Genomic DNA, 9,117 nt, shown 5'->3' with positions numbered 1-9,117 from the left:
CCGAGCCGAAGGCAGACGCTTAACCGACTGAGCCACCCAGGTGCCCAATTTCTGAATATTTTAAAACAAATTCCAGCTATTATGTCATTTCACCTATGAATACTTCAGCATGCACCTTCAGCAGGTAAAGATGATTTTTGTTCATCACACCTAACAAAATTAATAATAATTCCTTAGCACGTTCTAATCCAGAATCCGCACTGGACTTAGTCTCGTGGCTCCTCTGTCCCCTCCGGCCGGTGACAGTTCCTAGCAGAGATGAGCTGGAAGCGTGCAGCCGCAGGGTCCGTGGCACGGAAGGCACCGTCAGCCTGAGACCCGCTAACCTCGCCGGCCACGGGTCTGAGTTCGCCGCCCTCAGCTGGTGGGCAGTCGGCATAGGAAACCGTGGGTCTTACATTCAGAAGTCACGCGGTTGTCGGCCAGGGCGCGGGGAAACATGCACATCTTGGAGGGTGATCGGGAAGGATCTAGTAAAATAGCAAAAGCACGGGACGCCTGCGTGGCTCAGTCTGTGGAGCCTCCGACTCTTGGTTTTGGCTCAGGTCGTGATTTCCGTGTCGTGGGATCAAGCCCTGTGTCGGGCTCCGTGCTCAGCGCAGAGCTGGCTTGATTCTTTCTCCCTCAGCTCCATCTCTCAGTCTCTCTCTCTCCCTCCCTCCCTCCCTCTCTAAAATAAATAAAATCTTATAAATAAACAAACAAATACATAAATACATACATACATACATACATACATACATACATACATAAAGCGAGCACATGCCTTAATGTTCGCAACATTCCCTTCCTCTGTGCCTTGCTAAAGAAACACTCCCACGTGTGCCCAGAGCCCTGTTCAGGGCAGTTCCCTGCGGCACTGTTCTCCAGCGAAGCGCTGGGAAACACCTGGGTGTCTAGGAGCAGAGGTGTGGCTAAACATAACTTAGTCACCCAAGGCAACGCTTTTACAACAGTGTGAAGGAGCAGACCAGAGACAGCTCTCGGCTTTAAGAGGCTCTCTAAAATATCCCTAATTCAAAAATGCATCTTGCACTGTGATACAAACAGTATAACGTTTTTGTAAAACCCATATACAAAACAGCACCATATACATTCTGTGAGTTTGTGTATCTTGAGAAAAGTATTTTTAAAAAAAATCTAGGTGATATGCCTCAAATACATAATGATAGTTATCCCTGGGAAGGTGGTGGGAAAGGAAAGGATTTGGGGGTTTAAACTTTATCGAATTTACTTTGCTGTTTTTAAATAAAGAACACATTCATGTGGTGTGCCTGGGTGGCTCAGTCAGTTGAGCATCTCTTTTTTTTTAGATTTTTTTTCTTTAATATTTTATTTATCTGTCAGAGAGAGAGAGAGAGCACAAACAGGGGGAGTGGCAGGTAGAGGGAAAAGCAGGCTCCCCGCTGAGCAAGGAGGCCAACACTGGACTCCATCCGGATCATGACCTGAGCCGAAGGCAGATGCTTAACCGACTGAACCACCCAGACGTCCCAAATATATGACTCTCGATCTCAGTTCAGGTCTTGATTTCAAGGTTGTGAGTTCAAACCCTGTGTTGAGCATGGAGCCTACTTAAAAAAAAAAAAAAAAAAAAAAAAAGGACGCATTCATGTACTACTTACATGGTTGAAACTAATGTTTTTAAGTATATGATTCCATATATCCAACAAACACCTTGTATCAAGAATATATAAAGAACTCTTAATATATATATTAAAGAATATATAAAAAACTCAACAGTAACAAACAAACTCCAATTAGGAAACAGACAAAAAGCATAAACAGGTATTACACTAGCTGGCAAATAAACACATGAAAAGATGTTCAGCATCATTAGCCACTAGAAAAAATCCAAATTAAAGACACTCTCAAGATAATGAAAAGACAAGTCACAGACTGGGAGAAAATATTTGCAAAAGACACATCTGTTAAAAGACTGTTATCCAAAAACACACAAAGAACGCTTAAAATTCAACAATAAGAAAACTCAATTTAAAAATGGGCCAAAGACCTTAACAGATACTTCATCAAAGAAGACATAGGGCTGGCAAATAAGCATATGAAAAGATGGTGCACATCATAAGTCATCAAGGAAATGCGAATTAAAACAACCAGATCCCACTACCTACCTATTAGAATGGCCAAGATCTAAAACACTGACAACACCAAATGCTGGTGAGGATGTGGAGAAAAAGAACCCTCCTTTGTTGCTGGTGGGAATGCAAAATGCAACAGCTACTTTGCAAGACAGTGTGGTGGTTCCTAGAAAACTAAATATACTCTTGCCATACAACCCAACAATCGGGTTCCTTGGTATTTACCCAAAGAGGTTGAAAATTTTCATCTACACTAAAACCTGCACTTGGATGTTTATAAGCAGCTTTATTTTTAATTGCCAAAAATTGGAAGCAACCATGATGACCTTTGGTAGGGGAATGGATGAATAGATTGTGGTAAATCCAATAATGTAATATTGTTCAATTCTAAAGAATTAAGTGCATATCACTAAGTGAAAGAAGCCAGCCTGAAAAGACTACATATTGTATAATTCCAACTAAATGTCACTCCAGAGAAGGCAAAATTATGGAAATAGTTAAAAGATGAGTGGGTTGCCAGGGTTTAGAGAGGAGAGATGAATAAAGAGGCAGAGCACAGAGGATTTTTAAGACAGTGAAAATACCCTGTGATACCATAATGATGGATACATGTCATTATACATTTGTTCAAACCCATGGAATGTACAACACCAAGAGAGAACCCTAATGTAAACTATGGATTCTGGGTGATAATGATGTCTCTGTGTAGCTTCACCAATTGTAATAAATGTACCCCTCACTCCTGTGGGGGATGTTGATAATGAAGGAAGCTATGCATGTGTAGGGGCAGGGACTGTATGTCTCTTGATTTTGGTGTGAACCTAAAACTGCTTTAAAAAATGAAGTCTATTTTAAAAAACATGGAGGGAATGCCTGGGTGGCTCAGTCGGTTAAGCATCTGCCTTTGGTTCAGGTCATGATCCCAGGTCCTGGGATGGAGCGCCGCATCGGGCTGCCTGCTCATTGGGGAGCCTGCTTCTCCCTCTCCCTCTACCCCTCCCCACTACTTATGCTCGCTCTCGCTCATGCTCTCTCTCATTCAAATAAATAAATAAAATCTTTTTTTTAAAAAAAGACAAAAAACAACAGAAGAAAAATATATAGATAAATTGGACTTCATCAAAATTAAAATTGTTTGTGCTTCAAAGAATACCTCCAAGAAAGCACAAAGAATGGGAGAAAATATTTGCAAATCATAAATCTAAGGGACTTGTATCTACACTATATGAGAAAACTCCTACAACAATAAAAAGACAAATAACCCAATTTAAAAACGGACAAAGGATTCAAGCAGACATTTTTCCAAAGAAGATATGCAAAAGGACATAAAGCACAGGAAAAAGCTCGATGTCTCTAGTCATTAGAGAAATGCAAGTCAAAACCACAGTGAGGGGCGCCTGGCTGGCTCAGTTGGTGGAGCGCGTGACTCTTGATCTCAGGGTTGTGAGTTCGAGTCCCATGGTGGGTGTAGAGATTACTTAAAAATAAAATCTTTCGGGGCACCTGCGTGGCCCAGTTGGTTAAGCGTCTGCCTTCAGCTCAGCTGAGTCATGGTCCCAGGGTCCTGGGTTGGAGTCCCACATTGGGCTCCCTGCTCCATGGGGAGCCTGCTTCTCCCTCTCCTCCTTGCTTTTGCTCTCTTGCTCTTTCTCTCAAATTAATTAATTAGATCTTTTTAAAAATAAATAAATAAATAAAAGTAAAATCTTGAAAAAAAAAAAAAAAAAAGACCCACCAAAACCACAATGAGAGCCTACTCCTCACCCACCAGGATGGCTGGAATCAAACAGACAATCTCAAGGGCTGGTGAGGATGTGGAGAAATCAGAACCCTCATCTAGCACAGCCGCTTGGGAAAACAGTTTGGCAGTGTTATGGGATTTCTTTTCCCGCAGTGCCTGGGGTTCTTGGTCACGCAGCTTCGAAGAATGAAGAGATAGACCAGACGAAGAGTGGTGGGCAGCAAATCAAAGTTTATTGAGCAAAAGAATAAGTTTATTGAGTGATAGTACAAAGCTCCCAAAGAGGGAGGGGACCTGAGAGGGTTGCCTCTGGATTTTCTAAGTCTAGGGGGTTTTTATGGGCTTGTTGGCGGGCTGTTTTAATCTGATTAACTGTCCTTGCACATCCAATCAGGTTGTTGTCATCTATCACGTGGGAAAGGGTGGAGGGCTCCTTCCAGGGTGGTGTAAAATCCTTTTAAGGTTGGTTTCCTCTTGGGGCGGGGGTCTCTTTTCTGGGCCTGCCTTTCTTCCAACTATCCTTCATTAGCAGTTCCTGGAAAGGTTAAAACACAGAGTTACCATAGAATCTGGCAACTCCATTCCTAGGTACATACCTAAAAAAGAAATAAAAACCTAGATCCACACAAAAACTTGTATGTAAATGTTCAGAGTAACATTATTCATAACAGCCACAAGTAGAAACAATCGATCAATTCATACTAGCCGACGAATTCCATCTATAAGATAGCCAAGGAATTCTATCAATTCATCATAGCCCTCAGTGGAAACAATGGGGAAATGGAGAAACAAAGGTGCCACATCCATTCCATGGACTATTATTCAGAATAAAAATGAATAAAGTCCTGATTCCTGCTGCAGCCGAGATGAACCTTGACATCATCCTCAGTGAAAGAAGCCAGAATACAAAGGGCTAAATAGATAATGATTGTAAATATTAGATGATTCCTTTTGTATGAAATGTCCAGAACAGGCGAATCTCTACAGACTGAAAGCCGATTGGTGGTTGCCTGGGGCCGAGGGTTGGGGAGAAATCGGGAGTGAGTGCTGACTGGTGGAAAGTTTCTTTTTGGGGTGACGGAAAGGTTCTGACTTGACTATGCTGATGGTTGCAGAAGTCTTTTACTACATTAAGATCTTGCCACTGAACTGTGCGCTTTAAATGAATTGTATGTGAATTATATATCCCTCAAGCTGTTACCTTTCAGATGAAGACTGCATGCTGTACGAGTCCATTTATAGAACATTCCCCATCTAGAAACGGGTGGGTGTGAACACAAAGAGGCAGCAGGAAGTTCTGTTTCAGTGATGAAACAGATCTGTATCTTAAATACAAGAATGTCTATACAGATCTATACAAGTAGCAAACACAAATGAATGCAGGGGTTTTTTAATTTAAAAAGTGATGAAAAGTGGGGCGCCTGGGTGGCTCAGTTTGTGAAGCATCTGCCTTCGGCTCGGGTCATGATCCCAGGTCCTGGGATGGAGCCCCGCATCGGGCTCCCTGCACATCGGGGAGCCTGCTTCTCCCTCTCACTCCGTCCCTCCCCCTGCTTGTGCTACAAGCCAAGGGACCCTCCGTGGATTCCCCAGGCCTGCGTGTGTGATCTGGAATGTGGAATTCTCCCGGAAGTGCCTGGAAGCCCTCGAGGGCTCCAGGTAACCCAAAGCTCTTTTTTTTTTTTTTTAAGATTTTTTTATTTATTTATTTGACAGAGGCAGAGATAGCAAGAGCAGGAACACGAGCAGGGGGAGTGGGAGAGGGAGAAGCAGGCTTCCCGCGGAGCAGGGAGCCCGAGGCAGGGCTCGATCCCAGGACGCTGGGATCATGACCTGAGCCGAAGGCAGACGCTTAACGACCTAGCCACCCAGGCGCCCCCGTGACCCAAAGCTCTTTATCTTCCGAGGCTGACACAATACCTCAGTTCAGCTCTCCCAGAGCAAACCCAGCCCCAGCCCCAGCTCTTACGTAATGAAGCTTTGGGTAGACAGAGAGTGGGGGAGAGGCTCTTTCCAGAAACATCTCTGATAAAGAAACAGAGCAACTTCCAGCTCCAGGAGCCATTTGAAGATAGAGACCAAGTCTTACTTTTGAATTTCCGCCCAGTGCCTTGCCCAAAACAGGAGAAATGCCTTCTGGATGAAGACCTCTTAAAGTTCCCTCTCAGTCCCAGTGGGTCTCAACTCTGGCTACACATTAGAGCTTCTAAAACATCTGCCATAGCCAGTTCCACACCAGAGCAGTTAAATCAGATTTTGTTCTTGTTTTTCTTGCTTTCCGGTTTCACAGTATCCTCAATATCATTCTTCCATCGCCCTCAATGGTGAGCTTCTGAGGGACGTTTCTTATGATGACCCTCAGTAGAGAACAGAGCTCAATCCCCAGCTGGATTCGGTTAAACGTGATGTCAACTCGATTGCCAGTTTGGGGCTTATCTAAGCGTCCATCAATTTGTTGTCTCTGTTTTAGTACATGTGTCGGCAAGCCCGCTTGCTCAACTACAGACCCCAACCATTAAAATCAGAAAGAGACAAGACGGCTTAATTCCTGCTCTCACTGAAACCCATGGTTCTTATTTCTCATTGCACTTTCTTGAGGCGTTGAAGATGTTTTGCAAATACCGGAACATTCCAATTGCCAGGTCGGGAAAGCCCCCATAGCAATGGAATGCCTAGAAGACCACTCCCCCCCCCCCCAGGTCCCCTTCCCTGCCCATGATCACATGCTGAACACAACCCTACCACCCTCACCAGGGATCACTGGCTCTCTGCCTGCTTTGTTGCACCTGCCCCAGCTGCCAGCACCCGAAATAAATCTCTCCCTTTCTCTTTTCCAAAACCTTGTCTCTTGAGTTATTGGTTTGAGACAGGTCTATCTGAGTTTGGTCGGCAACAGCGTTGTCAAACCCAGCAGGGAGCTATGCTTTCGATTTGTCCAGCCCCCCGTCCCGGGTTCTCCCGGGCAGGTGGCCTTGGCCGTGCCAGGGCTCACCCGCTCATTTCCCGGGTTAGCGCCCGTTCCAGATCGTTGGGTAACACGTACGCATAGAAAGCATAAACCCCACAAAGCAAAAGTTGTACAGTGAAAAGGAAGTCAGCTTCCCACTTTGGATCCACAGAGGCCACCAGCTTATGTTTTCTCCTGGACAACACACACGTATACTCCTAATAGAGATGCGTCTTAGATGATAGAACTCTGGTGTGCTTTTGGTGTGCTGTATATGGTTCTAGAAAGGAAGATACATTTAGGATATGCTGCACTCTGCCTACATCACAGTGCGTATTTGTGTAGTAAAAGCTCTGTTTCTCAAACTTATTTGAACCCCGAACTCTTCTTTGGGGGAGATTCTTTTTTTTTTTAAGGTTTTTTATTTATTCATTTGAGGGTGAGAGAGAGCACAGGCAGGGGGGAGGAGCAGAGGGAGAGCGAAGAGCAGGCTCCCCCCGCTGAGCAGGAGCCCGATGCAGGTGGGACTCCATCCCAGGACCCTGGGACCATGACCTGATGTTGACCTGAGCCAAAGGCAGCCTGAGCCAAAGGCAGCCGCTTAACCGACAGCCACCCAGGCGCCCTTGGGGGAGATTCTTAAAGACAACATCCAGTACTGGCATTTTCTGACACCGCATAGAGACGAATGCTCGTGGGGCAGGGTCATATTTGATAAATTAGCCAGCGTGTCTTCACTCCTGGTCATTCCTGGGCCTTCGTGACTTTTCCCCTACGAGGGCATAAGCTGTAGCATTCTGGGCTCACAACCCCAGAGAAAGGAGGGGAACAGCCGCACAAAAATGTCCATTCTGGATTTCTGGCTTTCAGATTACATCTTTGAGACAAAAGCATGAGAGATAAAGCTTTTGAGTTTCAAAAGTCAAAGCCCCAAGGGACTCAGGGCAGACAGTTTATGGCAGAAATCATAGATTTGGGTGAATGCAAGGGAGTAATTTTTTCCCTGCCCTGGAGAAAAAAGTCAGGGGAGCAGAGAGAGATGAGGCACTGGTGAGTGCCCCCGAGAAGGGGAGGAGGTCACAGAATACCCAAGTAATTTTGAAAACCTAAAAGCAAAAGGACCTGTCCACTCTTCCCCGTGGCTGACGGAAACCAATCCCCACGGTGAAATCCCAAGTCCAGGACAGCACAAAGTGTTTTAGTTGGAACTGAGCTCTGAGGCTATGGGTAGACTCTCCACAATAAAGAATTTATACACTTTGAAATTTCTTTCTTTTTTTTTTTAAGATTTTATTTATTTATTTGACAGAGAGAGACACAGCGAGAGAGGGAACACAAGAAGGGGGAGTGGAAGAGGGAGAAGCCCGTTCCCCATTGAGCAGGGAGCCCGATGCGGGGCTCAATCCCAGGACCCTGGGACCATGACCTGAGCCAAAGGCAGACACTTAACGACTGAGCCACCCCTGCGCCCCAAAATTTCTTTCTTTTTTTTTAAAAAATTTAAATTCCCGTGTAGTTAACATACAGTGTTACTTTAGTTTCAGGTGTACAACATAGTGATCCAGCATTTCCATACATCGCCTGGTGCTCATCACTGACAAGTGCCCTCCTTAGTCCCATTCACCTGTTTCCGCCATGCCCCGCCTCCTTCCCCCTGGTAACCATCAGATTGTTCTCTACAGGTAAGAGTCTGTTTCTTGGTTCATCTCTCTGGATTCTTTTCTTTCCCCTTTGCTCATTTGTTTTGTTTCTTAAATTCCACATATGAGGGAAGTCATATGGAATTTGTCTTTCTCTGACTGACTTATTTCACTTAGCATCACCTCTAGATCCATCCATAAAAATATGGAACACTTCACGAATTTGCGTGCCATTCTGGCTCAGGTACCGTGCTGATCTTCTCTATATCATTTCCAATTTTTAGTAGATCAAAGCAAGCACTGAAAATTCTTTCTTTTGTTTTTTTAAAGATTTCATTTATTTGAGAGAGAGAGAGAGAGCACAAGAGCAGGGTGAGGGGCAGAGGGAGAAGCAGATTCCCCGCTGAGCAGGGAGCCCGATGCGGGGCTCCATCTCGGGACCCCAGGATCATGACCTGAGCCAAAGGCAGATCCTTAACCCACTGAACCACCCAGGCGCCCCTGAAATTTACTGCTCTTTAAAGTAGAAGTCCAGGTTGGCTGTCCAGGGCTGGAGGTGTGCTCCACACTATGAAGAATCCAGGCTCCTCTGCATTGCTGCTTGGTCTCGCATGGCCTCAACATCAGAGTTCAAGTTCTGGGCGGCAAGAAGGAGGAAGAGACAGTGACAAAGCAAAGAGAACCCACATG

At 45.0% G+C, this 9,117-nt stretch overlaps 1 non-coding gene across 1 annotated transcript; it reads right to left on the bottom strand.

Annotated features, from left to right (window-relative positions):
- Positions 1-8,626: 8,626 nt before the first annotated feature.
- On the bottom strand, positions 8,627-8,732 carry LOC113912066. The gene has a single exon (XR_003516692.1). It is a non-coding gene; the product is annotated as a U6 spliceosomal RNA (small nuclear RNA).
- Positions 8,733-9,117: the final 385 nt, after the last annotated feature.

The sequence above is a fragment of the Zalophus californianus genome, chromosome 12 (genome assembly GCF_009762305.2).
Source record: "Zalophus californianus isolate mZalCal1 chromosome 12, mZalCal1.pri.v2, whole genome shotgun sequence".
NCBI classification, from domain to species: Eukaryota; Metazoa; Chordata; class Mammalia; order Carnivora; family Otariidae; genus Zalophus; species Zalophus californianus.
The sequence above is the reverse complement of the archived record's forward strand: the minus strand, read 5'-3'. Positions and strand labels throughout refer to the sequence as shown.